At 45.9% G+C, this 17328-nt stretch overlaps 1 protein-coding gene across 4 annotated transcripts in view; it reads right to left on the bottom strand.

Moving 5' to 3' along the window:
• IFT140 (intraflagellar transport 140) overlaps positions 1-17328 on the bottom strand; it is a 162616-nt gene that overhangs the window by 87925 nt on the left and 57363 nt on the right. The window lies entirely within an intron of this gene.

Here is a 17328-nt window from a genome sequence, read left to right as displayed (position 1 = left end):
TGGGTCAGTGCAAAGATTTTCTCCCATTGATCGTCCTTCAAATTTTCCCCTATGTCAGTGTCCCATTTTGTGGTTATGCGCAAAAGATGGCTCGTGCTGGATGTACATACCACCTCAGAATATAAGAGGGAAATCTTATGCTCTGTATTTACTGATGACGAACATAGCTTCTCAAAGGATGTAAGACCCCTGTGTAAGTGAGATGTGGGAGAAAGGGAGCTATAAAAAGTTCTCAGTTGCTTCCAAGTGAACCAATTGATATTAGGTTTATTGTCAGGGTTACCAAGGTTTTCCCATTGCAGAATATTGTTTGAACCTATGATATGGCGAATTTGAGGCCAGAATTCGCGGTCCCATCCCAGGTAGGACCCGACACCTAGACCCACTGCCAGGAGGGGATTGTCAATTAGGGATAAGAGGGGACTTGGGATTGTAGATAAATTATACGTTTCTCTTATTAGGTCCCATCCTTTAAGAATTACTTGTGGAGCAAGAGCCAATGATTCTCTTTTAGGCCTCATGATTGGTTTAATCCATAATAGCGCTCTTGGGTCACATTCCGAAGAGGCCGCATCCAGCACCACCCACTGTTTGGATTGCCTACACTGAAACCAGTCTAATATCTGAGTAAGGAGGACTGCATGGTAGTAGGCCCTGATGTCTGGAAAGCCCATTCCCCCTCCCTCCTTGGGGCGACTCAATAGTTTGGGGTTGATACGATGGGGTTTTTTATCCCAGATAAAGTTCAGAAAGCTTTTCTGGATCTTTTTAAGGATAGCGCTAGGTAGCCAAACTGGTATGGCCTGCATGACATATAGTAATTTTGGTAACACATCCATCTTCAATACGCAGATCCTACTGGACCAAGAAAGATACAGTGTTCTCCAACGTTCAAGATCATTACATATTTTAGAAATTAGAGGAGGGAAGTTAAGCTGAAATAAGTCATTGGAATTTTTAGAAATAAATACCCCTAGATATTTGATCTTAGTATGTTGCCATTTGAAGGGGAATGAGGCCGCCAAGTGCTGAACCATCCCGTCCGGGAGAGTTATGTTGAGTACTTCAGTTTTGGATATGTTGATCTTAAAGTTACTCAGTGAGCCATATGCTGCCATTTCTTGTAAGATATGTGGGAAAGCTATAGTAGGATTGGCAACATATAGCAATAGATCATCCGCAAAGAGAGCTAATTTAACTTGTAGACTACCATATTGTACGCCTTGAATAGATGTATTATTACGCAGTGCCACCGCTAAGTGTTCCATGCAGATCACATATAAAAGGGGGGACAGGGGGCATCCCTGCCTAGTCCCATTCCGTATTTGAAAGGCATCCGACAGGGCCCCATTGATCTTAACCCTAGCTGAGGGATTACTATATAGTGCCATGACTCTCTCTATGAATTTTGGTCCAATTCCCAAATGGGATAGAGAACCTTCTAGAAACTGCCAATGGACCCTGTCGAATGCCTTCTCCGCGTCAACTGAGACCACACAAAGAGGACCCCCGGTGCGTTGTACTCTATGAATAATGGAGATTGTTTTGAGGGTATTATCTCTAGCCTCTCTCCTGATGACGAATCCTGTTTGGTCATTGTGTATAATTGTAGGAAGAATGGGTTTTAACCTTTCAGCTAGCATTTTAGAATAAAATTTTAGATCCAGATTTATCAAGGAAATAGGGCGGTAATTGGAGCATAAGGAGCTATCCTTATCTGGTTTGGGAATAACTGTGATATGTGTTGTGAGTGCCTGAGGGGGGAAAGTGTGTTCTCTAGATATAGAGTTAAATGCTGATAGCATTAGAGGAGATAATAGGGATCCAAATTTTTTGTAGAATGAGCCTGTGAAACCGTCGGGGCCAGGACTTTTGCCTGACTTAGCAGACTTGATGCTTTCTAGTAATTCCTGGGTGGAGAAGTCTTCATCTAACTCCTCCAGAAGATCTGGGGGAATTGAAGGCAATTTAGTTTTGTTGAGGTAAGTGTCTAGGCGGCTTTTAAAATCTTGAGGGTGCATCTCACTCAGTTCACCCTTTAAATTATAAAGAGACTGGTAGTATTGCTTAAATGTATCTGCAATTGCGGATGTTTTAAATACTTTTTTACTGTTGGATTTTGTAATAGATAGGATGTTTAAGGTTCTCGTCTTTGGATGCAGGTATCGGGCCAATAGACGCCCAGATTTACCCCCATGTTCATATATCATTCCCTTAAGGCGCATTCTATCAGATAGGGATTTTTCATCTAGATGGGATAGGAGGTTATGCCTAGCATTGGATAGTTCTAGCTCTGTTAATGGAGAGGGGTTCTTTTTAAGATCGTCTTCAAGTGTCGCTATTTTAAGGAACAATGTTTTGATCTGTGCTCCTCTCTCCTTCTTGATCCTAGAACCGTGAGATATCAGGGTTCCTCGCAAGGTGCATTTAAGGGCTTCCCACTTTATACTGGGGGCTGTTTCATCTTTACTATGGTCTTGAATAAAGTGTTCTATGGTTCGCTTAATTTCAGATATGCACATAGGGTCTTTGAGCAGATTATCGTTAAGTCTCCAGGTAAAGGAGGGGGTCCCCGGCTTCCCGACCGAAAAAGAGCAATAAACTGGAGCATGGTCTGACCATATCCTATTTCCTATTGAAGTTTGCATCTTACAGTCTAACAAAAAGTGGGGGACTAAAATGTAATCTATACGACTATGCGTTTTATGAACATGTGAGTAGAACGTGTAATCCCGCTCATTAGGGTGCAATGTCCTCCATGAGTCAACTAAGGAATGAGAGTGCAGTTTGTGGCGTATTTGAGAGAGGGCTTTAGTTGGGATAGAGGATTTCTGTGAGGAAGAGTCCCAGTGAGGATTTAGGCAAAAGTTAAAATCTCCGCAGAGGATAATATGGCCTTTTGCAAAAGGAGTCAACTTATTAAGTAAAGAGGAAAGTTTCTGTGTTTGGTTTTGATTGGGCAAATATATGTTGGCTATTGTGTATTTGATGTTGTCTATTTCAATGTTTATGAACAAATATCTGCCCATCGTATCTGGCGACACATCAATAACAGATGCTTTTAGAGACTTATGGAACCCCACAGATACGCCCTTGGATTTCCCATCTGGGTTGGGACTATGAAACCACCGGTCGTACCATTTGGAATTAATGTTGGGAATGGAATCAGTTCTAAAATGCGTTTCCTGCAGGGCAATAATGAGGGCTTTTTGTTTGTGGAGATGATATAGTATTTGGGTTCGTTTCTGAGGAGTATTGAAGCCCTTCACATTAAATGTGGCAATTACACATTCCTCCATATTGTATGTGTAGTCCTATAGATCCACACAATCATTACGATAGTGATTGACCCATACGGAAGGTGATCGGGTGTAACCTTGAAAAGAGTATGAGCAGCTAGAAAATAAAAAAAAGACATACATAGAGAAGTGGACAACAACAACAAAACATAAATGTAGAGACTCGGTGAGCAAGTACCGTAGTCTCCTGTACTTCTGTACTGATCAGAAACAATTTGTGCACCTTCCGGAGTGCTGGCATCAGCACTCCCGGTAGGAGCTCTGATCTGGGGAATGTGGGAGCACATAGCGGAGGCGCTCCTCCGCCCCGCTGGGGTTTATGAGAAAGAGACAGTAGCCCCTTAATTACAATTCGACATATTACAGGTATGAAATGTCATATATGACTAACATCAACATCACCAGGAACAGAACGTTTGGCTATTAAGTAGGCATAATATACCCTTGGTTTACCTATGCAAGACTGCTTATGCTATCCTTGGCTTTTAGTATGTAAAACATTAATCTTCGCACATCTACTATCTACAGATATAAACATAACTAACTACCCTTAAGCATGGGTAAACTTCCTATAATGAGAGGAAACAAATTAAGGAGAAATCAATCTATAGTAACGCTAGCAATAGTCACCAGATCCAGGTAGAGACTGTGGCAGGTTATAATGATGTGCAATCTTGCGGTAAGTTGGTCATCACCTGTCGAGGGATAAAGGATATTATGATAGGCTATTATGAGTTATAAACCTGAGGTTAATCAGCAGTCAATATAGCTATCTGTGAAGATGTGCAATCTTGCGTAAGCATAGGCTGTGGAGAGAAGTATAAGGCCCTTATGATGAAATAAACTTGGTACCGTCCAGTTGGAAGGAAAAACAATCTTCTGAGATCAGGGACATATCTTGACAGAGGGGAAATTGAAATTAAATATATTATTTTATTTTATCTTCCGCGGCGATTTCCTCGTCTATTTACAGGTTCCCATCTAGCCCTTTGCGGGAGAGCCAATGTTTCCTGTGATTGAGAGAGAGGCCAGTCTGGGATGTTGATTAATGGAAGATCGAAGGTCGAACGAATCTTAGGAAGATCCTTTGGGTTTTTGAAGATCATAGATTTGCCTTCATGTGAAATGTGGAGTGCAAAAGGATACCCCCAATGGTAGCTAATTTCCTTATCCCTCAATGCTTCCAGGAGAGGGCGAATCGCTCTTCTGAGTTGTAGTGTGAGGGTAGATAGGTCCGCCATGAGTTGAATTTTGGCTCCATCAAATTCAATCTCTCCCTGTCTTCTGGCAGCAGTCATGATAGCTTCTTTCTCCTTATAAAAGTGAACCCGGCAGATTATGTCCCTCGGTCTAGGGGGGTTGGTAAGGAGGGGGCCCAATGCTCTATGAGCTCTATCGATCTCTATTTTATGATCATCAGGTACTCTCAGGATCTGTTTGAAGAGCCCCTCTACTGTTGGCATAATCTCAGGAGGTTTGGTAGATTCAGGGATTCCTCTAATCCTGATATTGTTCCTTCTGTGTCTGTTTTCTATATCGTCCATTTTAAGAAAGATGGTACTGATATTCTGTGTATTATCTGCAATGGCCCTTTCTTGCTTATCCATTCTGTCTTCTAGTGCGTCTTGTCTCTTTTCCACTTCCTCTACCCTGTGTACGATTTGGCCTACCTCCTGACGAAACTCCAATATCTCCCTCTTATACACCTCCTCCATGCGTAGGATAAACCTCTCAAAGTCCTGCTTAGTTGGGAGAGAGCGCACATAGTCCTGCATGTCCATTTCGATGTAAGATTCTGAACTTACAGAGACTGTGGGAGAGTTTGGGCCTGGGCTAAAATGGCGCCCAGTGCTCATGACCTGTGATGCAGGAGGGTCTTCTTCCATGTTGTGATCTGTATGCTGTTGCATGGTCTGGGCTGCATATCCTGATCCCGCCGCGGAGGGTGGAATGGCTGATCCAGGGGAGGTTGAATTACCTCGTGGTAAGGTCAGGTGGCTCCCTTCCTGTTGCGGCGGAGAGGATGGCGGAGACCGTAGCTCGAGTGTGCGGTCTGCTTCAGAGAGTGTGGGGGATGCGGTGACTGACCCTGTCTGAGGTGCGTTGTGTGGGCTCCCATCTGCCGGTAAGCCTTTCTGCCGTTTCGGCGGCGAGGATGAGGCTCTCTGCTGGGTGCGTGGGGACGCCATGTTGTCTCCTTCAGACTCCTCTAGTCTTCGTTCTATAGGCTTCAGGAAGCGGAGAATGTGCGCCGAGCTCCGATGTTTGGGCGATTTCTTCTTCCCCTTGTTCTTGGGGGGTCCCATGTGGTGTTGGGGCTGCTTTAGCTGGGGCTATAGGGCTGATTAGGCAGCGAGGCGGCAGGAGCTCCAGAAAACGTGTCTTCACTCCGCCATGCGTAGGCCACGCCCCTCGATCAATGTGAGTTTTTAAAAATCCCCCATAGCATTGCATTAGCAAGAGCTTTATCAAATCACTAGTACTTAGAAAAGCACGTCTAGTGGGTCCCAGGCCTAACATGGAACAGGCATGTAGAATGCAAGTGTCTCGGCAATCTCAGCCTGCTGATCAGCTTGCTTTGGGTATTTCCCCATCTAGTGGCCAAATTAAAGCTGCATTTGTTTAAATGGGAGCTTCTACTGCACACCAACCCGATTGAATTTTTCTCCTTAGTTTCCTCTTAGGTGATATTTTAACACCTTATAAAATAAAATGTATTTTTAAGGCAAAATGAAAAAATTATGTCCTAGTAAATGTAGAAGGAAAAGTGATTTGAATAAGGACCACAATCTCTCTTTTAAGCACAACTAATCCAATCAATAGCTTTACAGGTCTTTCAAATACAGTAAAATACCCATATGCAAATATTGTGCAATCAGATTACCAGACCACGAACAGACTATAAATACTATACTTGCTATAAAGGTTTAGAGTGCCATATTCAGGGCAGAATTTACCATAAGGCATGTAGGCACGTGCCTACAGGCGCCTGATTATAGAAAAGCATCTCACTCCCCTCCCCAAGTGCCTCACACCTTCCTTACCTATGCAGAGTCCTGAGCAGAGTGTAATTGAGAGGTTACTCACCCCAGTCTCGGCATTCTATTGACCAGATTTCCCTTCAGTCCGGACCACCTGAAGCTACCAAATACTTGGGGGCAACTCTAGCTACTTAATAATGAGGATATCTCTGACTATCTAATACTATGGGGCACTGGTAGTAACCTATGACGGGCAAGGGAAGTAAGGGAGAAGTGACAGCTGGGACAGCCAGCACATTTGCGGTGCGGTTCGGCGAGGGTTAGGTTCATAGAGGGCAAAGCCAGCTAGAAACAAAGGAGTAAAACAATCATAGCTCCCAACTGTCCCTTTTTCAGAAAGACAGTCCATCTTTAGGAACCCAGTCCCTCTGTCCTTCTCTTCCTCATTTGTCCCTCTTCTAGGACTGGTGAGCAAATCTGTGTAGATGTATATTTCAACTGAAAATGTTTTAACCTCCTTGCCGGTCTAAAAAATCCGGCAAGGAGGCAGCGCCGCACATTTTTTTTTTTTTTTTTTTTTTTAAATCATGCAGCGAGCCAAGGGCTCGCTACATGATAGCCGCTAAGCGGCGGCATCCCCCCACCCACTCCGATCGCCTTCGGCGATCAGAGTATGCAGGGAATCCCGTTGAGAACGGGATTTCCTGCAGGGCTTCCCCGGTCGCCATGGCGACGGGGCGGGATGACGTCACCGACGTCATGGACGTCATAGGGAATCCCGATCCGCCCCTCAACGCTGCCTGGCACTGATTGGCCAGGCAGCGCAGGGCTCTGGGGCGGGGGGGAGCGACTCGGCGTGGCGGATTGCGGCGGATCGGCGGCGAGCGGCGGCGATCGGAAGTTACAAGCAGCTAGCAAAGTGCTAGCTGCTTGTAACAAAAAAAAAATTATGCAAATCGGCCCAGCGGGGCCTGAGATATCCTCCTGCGCAGGTTACCCCGAGCTGAGCTCGGGATAACCGGCAAGGAGGTTAATGGACTATGAACTTAATTCCCATCATTTAAATTGATAGATTTCTTATTTTCAATGATTCTGCAACGATTGCATTCGGAGGGCTGGATAACTGATGGGCAGAAGATTTGCTGAATTTGAAATAGATTGGTGAAGTGTTTTTGGATGCTTTGCTATTTCCGAGCTCCAGAGAGTAAGGATGCCCATCAACAATTCAAGGACTGATAAGAAAATGGCACTCAACATAGGAATTTTATAAACCCTACAATGCATAATGGCAGTAGGCGGGGCAAATTATATATATATATATATATATATATTTTTTTTTTTTTTTTTTTTTTATGTAATGGTCAGTGCCAGGAAACATCATAAAATTCTCCTTTTATTAGGTACTAGCTAATGGCCCGGCGTTACCAGGGTATGTATTTGGCTGGTGTTGGCTCCGCCCACTTTCTCTAAAGCGAACACACTATTACTCAATGATCTAGTTTGTGAGCGTTGCTGTTTTTGGCATCAATAATTTGCATTGAAATTAAACAAATCTGATTGGTTGTGGCTCCACCCCCTTTTCTGAATTTGAACCCCAGTCACCCAATGACCAACTGTACCAGGTTTGAGGCTTGTGCCATTAACAGTGCAAGAATGGCAGCAATTAAATATTCCCCTTGAAAATCAATAGGCAAATTTTGATTGGCTTTTGTAGGCTCCACCCACTTTTCTGAATCTTAATCCCAGTGGGCAACTGTGCAACGTTTAAGAACCCTGCCATAAGCCATGTAAGAATGGCTGCAGTTTACATTTTCCCAGTGAAATTGTATTTGTATACAAGTATTTGTCTCCGCCCACTGATGACCTGGAGTTGCCCCGGGTATGTATTTGGCTGGTGTTGGCTGCGCCCAATTTTTCTAACCCTAACACACAATTACTTAAATGGCCAAGTTTGTGAGCTTTGCAGTCTTTGGCATCAATAATTTGCATTGAAATGAAATAAATCTGATTGGCTGTTTGTGGCTTCATCCCCTTTTCCAAATTTAAACCCCAATCACCCAATGACCAACTGTACCAGGTTTGAGGCTTGTTCCATTAACCACTTGCCGACCGCCTACTTCATATTGGCGGCGGCTAGTGTTGGGCGAACAGTGTTCGCCACTGTTCGGGTTCTGCAGAACATCACCCTGTTCGGGTGATGTTCGAGTTCGGCCGAACACCTGCCGGTGCTCGGCCAAACCGTTCGGCCGCATGGCCGAACTAAGAGCGCATGGCCGAACGTTCCCCGAACGTTCGGCTAGCGCTGTGATTGGCCGAACGGGTCACGTGGTTCGGGCCCGAACGCGCTCTGATTGGCCGAACGGTCACGTGGTTCGGGTAAATAAATACCCGAACCACGTCATATCTCCGCCATTTGTCTGTGGGTTTAGCTTTGGGTAGGCAGGCAGGGTAGTTCGCTCTCCAGCCACGCTAGCCAGGGTCCCCCCCAGTCATTGTGTGTCGCTGCTGGGAACAGTAGTACACCGCTCGCTCAGCCACACTATATATAGCATTGTTTACTGCCACTGTGTCAGCAGAAGCAGACCAGGAGGAAGGTGACGACTATGATGCATCACAACAACTATCACAACGCTCACAAGAGGATGATGAGGATTCTGGTAGGACTCTGGCACACATGGCTCAATTCATGCTAGACTGCATTAAACGCGACCCACGCATTGTGCGCATTCTGGACAACACCAATTACTGGGTTTATACCTTTCTGGATCCACGGTACAAACACAATGTTCCAAAACTGCTTGAAGAAAGAGTCAGACAGGTCAAAATGGAAGAATACCAGCAGGCCCTTGTGGAGACTTTAGAGAGGAGATTGACATTCTCCCCCTCCTCTAGCCAGTTGTACGCCGACAGACTGACTTCCGCAAACCCAGGACGACCAGGAGGGCAGCAAACAACGCAAGCCGCAGCTAGTGCCCAAAAGGGAATGGTATCGGCAGTGTCCTTGGAGTGGGAAAATTTTCTGACACCCATGCAGCAACAGCCCACTGAACAGGAAGCGTGCAGATCCACCTCCAACACCGATCGCCTGGAGAAGATGGTCAAGGACTACATGTCAGATGACGTAGCTGTGTCGAACAATCCATCTGCACCCTTCAACTATTGGGTATCGAAGCTAGACACCTGGCACGAACTGGCAATGTACGCAATAGAGGTGCTGGCTTGCCCGGCAGCCAGCGTTATGTCGGAACGCTGTTTCAGTGCTGCCGGAGGCATCGTCACAGATCGGCGTATCCGCCTCTCCACAGAAAATGCAGACCGTCTGACTCAAATTAAAATGAATCAATCCTGGATTGGAAATGACTACGCAACACTCCAGGACCCCAACCAAGTAACATGACCAATGAACATCTGGGATGGTGTAGCGTTTCCGGTCCCTGTTTATTGAACCTCTCATCTGTATTACATTTATGACTGCATGGCGGCAAAAAGCATTGCTGCTATATCCGCACGCTTTTTGTCTTCATGCAAGGCCTGGGTTGTTGTGTCTCAAAAAGCATGGCCTTCTCCTCCTGCGCCTCCTCCTGTTCCATCACGTGTGCTGCTGCTGCTGCTGGGTTAGCGTTGCCGGTCCCTCCCTGTTTATGGAACCTCTTATCTTTATTACATTTATGACTGCATGGCGGTACAAAGCATGCTATCCGCATGCTTCTTGTCCTCATGCAAGGCCTGGGTTGTTGTGTTTCACAAAGCGTGGCCTTCTCCTCCTGCGCCTCCTCCTGTTCCATCACGTCTGCTGCTGCTGGGTTAGCGTTGCCGCGTGGTCCCTGTTTATTGAACCACTTATCTTTATTACATTTATGACTGCATGGCGGTACAAAGCATGCTATCCGCACGCTTCTTGTCCTCATGCAAGGCCTGGGTTGTTGTGTCTCACAAAGCGTGGCCTTCTCCTCCTGCGCCTCCTCCTGTTCCATCACGTCTGCTGCTGCTGGGTTAGCGTTGCAGCGTGGTCCCTGTTTATTGAACCACTTATCTTTATTACATTTATGACTTCATGGCGGTACAAAGCATGCTATCCGCACGCTTCTTGTCCTCATGCAAGGCCTGGGTTGTTGTGTCTCACAAAGCGTGGCCTTCTCCTCCTGCGCCTCCTCCTGTTCCATCACGTCTGCTGCTGCTGGGTTAGCGTTGCCGCGTGGTCCCTGTTTATTGAACCACTTATCTTTATTACATTTATGACTGCATGGCGGTACAAAGCATGCTATCCACACGCTTCTTGTCCTCATGCAAGGCCTGGGTTGTTGTGTCTCACAAAGCGTGGCCTTCTCCTCCTGCGCCTCCTCCTGTTCCATCACGTGTGCTGCTGCTGGTGCTGGGTTAGCGTTACCGGTCCCTTTTCGTGGAACCTCTTCTCTGTATTACATTTATGACTGCATGGCGAAAAAAAGCATGTTACCTGTGCAAAGAAACATGACATTTTTCACATTTAAAAGACAGTTTTTCCTTTGAAACTTTAGAATTAATTTTCTCAAAAACTATAAGCGCTTTTTCAAATATTTTTTTTCCTCTTGTACCCACTCCCAAGGTGCACATACCGTGCTAATTTGGGGTATGTAGCATGTAAGGAAGCTTTACAAAGCACGAAAGTTCGGGTCCCCATTGACTTCCATTATGTTCGGAGTTCGGCGCGAACACCCGAACATCGCGGCGATGTTCGGCGAACGTTCTCGAACCCGAACATCTAGGTGTTCGCCCAACACTAGCGGCGGCAAAGTGGCAGCCCCAGGACCACATAACACAGAATGGCATCAGGTCCTGGGGCACTGTTTTGCCAAGGATGGCGGGCTGGGATGCGCGCGCATCCGCCGGCAATAGGCTCCACCCACCCGTGACGTCAACCCGACGGCCAATCGGAAGCGCCGGTGGGTTGTTAACTCGACGATCGCCGGATAGGAAGCGTATAATACGCTTTGTAATGTTTACTAAGTGTATTATACAGGCTGCCTCCTGCCCTGGTGGTCCCAGTGTCCGAGGGACCACCAGGGCAGGCTGCAGCCACCCTAGTCTGCACCCAAACACACTGATCTGCCCCCCCCGCCCCCTGATCGCCCACAGCACCCCTCAGACCCCCCCCTGCCCACCCCACAGACCACTGTTTGCACACAATCACCCCCCTAATCACCCATCAATCACTCCCTGTCACTATCTGTCAACGTTATTTTTTTTTTTAGTCCCTAAACTGCCCCCTGGGGACTCCTGATCACCCCCCCCCACCCCTCAGATTCTCCCCAGACCCCCACCCCCCTGTGTACTGTATGCATCTATCCCCCCTGATCACCTGTCAATCACCTGTCAATCACCCATCAATCACCCCCTGTCACTGCCACCCATCAATCAGCCCCTAACCTGCCCCTTGTGGGCAATCTGATCACCCACCCACACCAATAGATCGCCCGCAGATCCGACATCAGATCACCTCCCAAGTGCAGTGTTTACATCTGTTCTCTCCTGTAAACACCCACTAATTACTCATCAATCACCCCCTATCACCACCTGTCACTGTTACCCATCAGAATAGACCCTAATCTGCCCCTTGCGGGCACCCAATCACCCGCCCCACACGCTCAGATTGCCCTCAGACCCCCCCCCCCCTTATCAATTCGCCAGTGCATTATTTACATCTGTTCTTCCCTGTAATAACCCACTGATCACCTGTCAATCACCTATCAATCACCCCCTGTCACTGCCACCCATCAATCAGCCCCTAAACTGCCCCTTGCGAGCAATCTGATCACCCACCCACACCATTAGATCGCCTGCAGACCCGACGTCAGATCACCTCCCAAGTGCACTGTTTACATCTGTTCTCTCCTCTAAACACCCACTAATTACCCATCAATCACCCCCTGTCACTGCTACCCATCAGATTAGACCCCTATCTGCCCCTAGGGCACCCAATCACCCGCCCACCCCCTCAGAACGCCCTCAGACCCCAGCCCTGATCACCTCGCGAGTGCATTGCTTGCATCTATTCCCCCCACTAATCACACCTTGAGACACCCATCAATCACCTCCTGTCACCACCTGTAACCCCCTAACACACTTACCCATCAAATCAGGCCCTAATTTGCCCCGTGTGGGCTCCTGATCACTCGGCCAAACCCTCGGATCCCCCTCAGACCCCCTTCCGATCACCTCCCCAGTGCATTGATTGCATGTATTTTCCCCTCTAACCACACCCTGAGACACCCATCAATCACCTCCTGTCACCCCCCTAGCACTCCTATCCATCAGATCAGGCCCAATACAACCTGTCATGTAAGAGGCCACCCTGCTTATGACCGGTTCCACAAAATTCACCCCCTCATAGACCACCTGCCATCAAAATTTGCAGATGCTTATACCCCTGAACAGTCATTTTGAGACATTTGGTTTCCAGACTACTCACGGTTTTGGGCCCGTAAAATGCCAGGGCAGTATAGGAACTCCACAAGTGACCCCTTTTTAGAAAAAAGACACCCCAAGGTATTCTGTTAGGTGTATGAAGCGTTCATAGAAGATTTTATTTTTTGTCAAAAGTTAGCGGAAATTGATTTTTATTGTTTTTTCACAAAGTTTCATTTTTCACTAACTTGTATTTTTACACATACCTATGCTGAGTGGGAGAAATATCTCTGTAAATGGACAATTGTGTGTAAAAAAAAAAAAAAAATTAAAAAATTGTCATTTACAGAGATATTTCTCCCACCCAGCATGGGTATGTGTAAAAATACACCCCAAAACACATTATACTACTTCTCCTGAGTACAGCAATACCACATGTGTGGCACTTTTTTGCAGCCTAACTGTGCTAAGGGGCCCTAAGTCCAATGAGCACCTTTAGGCTTTACAGGGGTGCTTACAATTTAGCATCCCCCAAAATGCCAGGACAGTAAACACACCCCACAAATGACCCTATTTTGGAAAGTAGACACTTCAAGGTATTCAGAGAGAAGCATAGTGAGTCCGTGGCAGATTTCATTTTTTTTGTCGCAAGTTAGAAGAAATGGAAACTTTTTTTTTTCCTTTTTTTTTGTCACAAAGTGTCATTTTCCGCTAACTTGTGACAAAAAATAAAATCTTCTTTGAACTCACCATGCCTCTCAGTGAATACTTTGGGATGTCTTCTTTCCAAAATGGGGTCATTTGGGGGGTATTTGTACTATCCTGGAATTTTAGCACCTCATGAAACCTGACAGGTGCTCAGAAAAGTCAGAGATGCTTCAAAATGGGAAAATTCACTTTTTGCACCATAGTTTGTAAACGCTATAACTTTTACCCAAACCAATAAATATACACTGAATGTTTTTTTTTTATCAAAGACATGTAGCAGAATAACTTTCGCGCTCAAATGTATAGGAAATTTTACTTTATTTGAAAAATGTCAGCACAGAAAGTAAAAAAAGTCATTTTTTGACAAAATTCATGTCTGTTTTGATGAATATAATAAAAAGTAAAACTCGCAGCAGCAATCAAATAGCACCAAAAGAAAGCTGTATTAGTGACAAGAAAAGGAGGTAAAATTCATTTAGGTGGTAGGTTGTATGACCGAGCAATAAACCGTGAAAGCTGCAGTGGTCTGAATGGAAAAAAAGGCTCTGGTCCTTAAAGAGACTCTGAAGCGAGAATAAATCTCGCTTCAGAGCTCATAGTTAGCAGGGGCACGTGTGCCCCTGCTAAACCGCCGCAATAGCGCCGCTAAACGGGGGTCCCTTGACCCCCAAACCCCCCACTGCGACACTTGGTCGCAGACTTGGTCGCTCCTGGAGGCAAGGCTAACGGCTGCAGCCCTGCCTCCAGTCGCGTCTGTCAGCGGCGCATCGCCGCCTCTCCCCCGCCCCTCTCAGTGAAGGAAGACTGAGAGGGGCGGGGGAGAGGCGGAGATACGCGCTGACAGACGCGCGTGGGGCAGGGCTGGGGCGGTTAGCCCTGCCCCAACCAGGAAGCGCTCCCCCGCATTACGGAGGGGATTTGGGGGATCAGGGACCCCCGTTAAGCCGCGGGTTAGCGGCGGTTTAGCAGGGGCACACATGCCCCTGCTAACTCTGAGGTCTGAAGCGAGATTTATTCTCGCTTCAGACTCTCTTTAAGGGGTTTTATGACTGCAGTCCTTAAGTGGTTAACAGTGCAAGAATGGCAGCAATTCAATACTCACCTTGAAAATCAATAGGTGAATTTTGATTGGCTTCTGTAGGCTCCACCCACTTTTTTGAATATTAATCTCAGTGACCAACTGTGCAAAGTTTGAGAACCCTACCATTAACAGTGTAAGAATGGCTGCATTTTTCATTTTCCCAGTGAAATGCGTCTCCGCCTACTTTTTGGTTATGGGGATAAAAAATATCCTATATGTTATTCCAGGTAATGTGTGTGCCAAATTTATTCAAATCCATTCAGCCACTGTTGTGTGATTGAGTAACAAACATCCAAACTTTCACATTTATAATATTAGTAAGATGAGCGCATTGGGCTTGTTCCTTTAAATGGAGCTGAGTGCTGTGCTATAATCCACAGATTTAGTTAAGGGACTGGACTCTTAGGCACAGCGATATGAAGAAATGGCCGTACATCTGCTGTTTGCAAGTCATTAGAATCATCATTATGCCAACAGGAGGATTAGTGCGACCGTGGAAATTAAATGCCTCGTCTGGGCACTGGCTTATGTAAAAACTAGAATACTGGTTCTAACCAATATCTGCACTGAAACGGATAAGGGAAAAGCAGGTTTCTCTGGAGAAGGAATCCAGACTAATATATTGGGCTTCCATTAATTCAAAATGCATTTTGCTAAATTGTAAAGCCTCAGTCCAGGCATATTTTTACAGTATTTAAAAGAAATGAATTTGTATATTAATTATTTCCATGAGGTCCCAAATTAGATAGATAAAGCCTAGGGAAGAGGTGGTCTGCTTCAGAAATATATGACAACATTTTTACAATACAGATTGTGGAGAAAACTTATTTTTAACTCAAAACAGTTCTCCTACCTAATAAAAAGGCAAGTGTCGCTGCATCCCATGTCCGTCCATCAGTGCTTTTGTGCACTGCGCATGTGCAGGGACGCAGAGACACTGCCGAGAGCCGGAGGACGACGGGGCCAGAAGGGGCGTGCGTGTGTGCATCGTGCGCGCGCATGCGTGCAGCGCATTAGGGACAGACCTAGCCTGTTTTTAAACAGGCTTAGGTCGACTAGTATTTTAATAGATTGGTATAGATTACAAGGCAAAAACATGCCATAAAGAATTAAAAAAAAATAATCTATGTGGATAGTTCCAAAACTGCTTTTAGGGTCCATTCACACTACAGAGTTTTGTCAGGCGATTTTAGCAAAACGCTCAAGCACTATCACTTTTTAAAGCGCTAGTGCAATAATACTCTACGGTCCCGTTCTCACTTGGGCGATTTGCATTTATCGCCGGCGGTTAACACAAATCGCCAAACTCAAGTGTGCAGCCTGCACCATTTTTAGGCGATTTCCCGGTGATCACGTTTCAGTGCTATAGAAGCACTAAAGGCAATCATAAAAAAAAAAATAAAAAAAAAATCGCCAAGTGTGAATGGCGATTTTTTTTCGCGGTCAACGCAAAAAAACCAAAAAATCGCCTGAGCAAAACGCTAGCAAAAGCGCTAGCGTTCTGCATTTAGCAAGTGTGAATGGGCCCTTACCAAAGTGCTCCCACACATTAGTTACAGCCATAACAGAAACAGGGTCTAAAAGTAATGCCCTGCACTTTCTGTAGCATAAAATATAAAAATATACGGTACTGCAAAGGTCATTCTTGTCTGCAGGTTAAAAAGCCTTCCCTTTAATCCCCCTGGGATGTACTGTACATACTCGACCATAAGTCTAGAAATTTAGGTCTGACTCACTAAATAAAAGTATAGGGGTCGACTTATACATGAGTCACGGGCAACACTGTGCAGACTGAGTAATGTGTGTACTATTAGTGACATTCCCGTTTGCAGCAATTTACCCAGAGGTAAGTGATACTTTCTTTATAATGGGAATGCCAAGAAAACAGGTCTGAAAGTCCTGGCCACAACAATTAACAAGGAAGGGGGCAGGGGAGACATACTGGGTTGCAGGAAGAGGGTGAATAATTGCTGCACTCGGAAGCCTGGAGTAGTTATTGGCTGCACTTGAGGGCAGGAGGGGTTAATGGTTGCAATACTATATGCAGTGTAGTCATTAACCCCTTCTTATCCCCAAGTGCACCTGTTAATTCTTCCTGGTCCCCAACTGCAGCCATTAACATTGCTTGGTAGACTTATACTTGAGTCAATAAAACATTTCAGCTTAAGAGGGTCAAATTTTGGTGTCGACTTATACACGCGGTCGACTTATATTTGAGGATATACGGTAGTCACATGATTATGCCTACAGGGAGTTGCCAGTCCAGAGGCATGTTGGCACACAAACAAGTGGGGAAAAATATTTCTGGAAATGGTCTTTAAAATACATCTTTTACAAATGGGTTCTACCCTGGAAGATCTCTCTCAGAGGGTACTTTTTGTTTACTAGTTTTGCCTTTCATAGAGAGTGTATGCTATGTGTGGGGAAGATGCATTTTCTCTTGACTGTGCTCAAGAATGAGGAGGTATAGTAATTAAAGCACATCTGAATTGGAGCAAAAAAAGTAGATTTTTACTTACTGGGTGCTTCTTCCAGCCCACCGTAGTGTTTAAGGTCCTCTGGTGCCCTCCATGTCCCCTCCGTTGCGACACTGCCCCTTTCGAAAGATATGCGTCTGGAGCTTCAGTTGTGGCTACTGTGCATTCGCGACCCGGTCTTCACACTCCTGCCGCTGGGAGTGTGCTGCACATGCACAGTTCTTTAAGAAAATGTACCGCTCATGCACAGAGTGTGCCCACCGATGGTAGCACAATCAAGGAGGCGCGTGTACAGTGGCCTGTAACTGGAGTTCCAGTCGCAGATATTTCAGAGGGGGCAGTAGCATACTGGAGGGGACCCAGAGAGACCGGAGAGATTACAGGGAGCTCCAATTCAG

Source organism: Hyperolius riggenbachi, chromosome 7 (assembly GCF_040937935.1).
Source record: "Hyperolius riggenbachi isolate aHypRig1 chromosome 7, aHypRig1.pri, whole genome shotgun sequence".
In the NCBI taxonomy this organism is placed as follows: domain Eukaryota; kingdom Metazoa; phylum Chordata; class Amphibia; order Anura; family Hyperoliidae; genus Hyperolius; species Hyperolius riggenbachi.
This window is presented reverse-complemented; position numbering and strand designations above follow the sequence as displayed.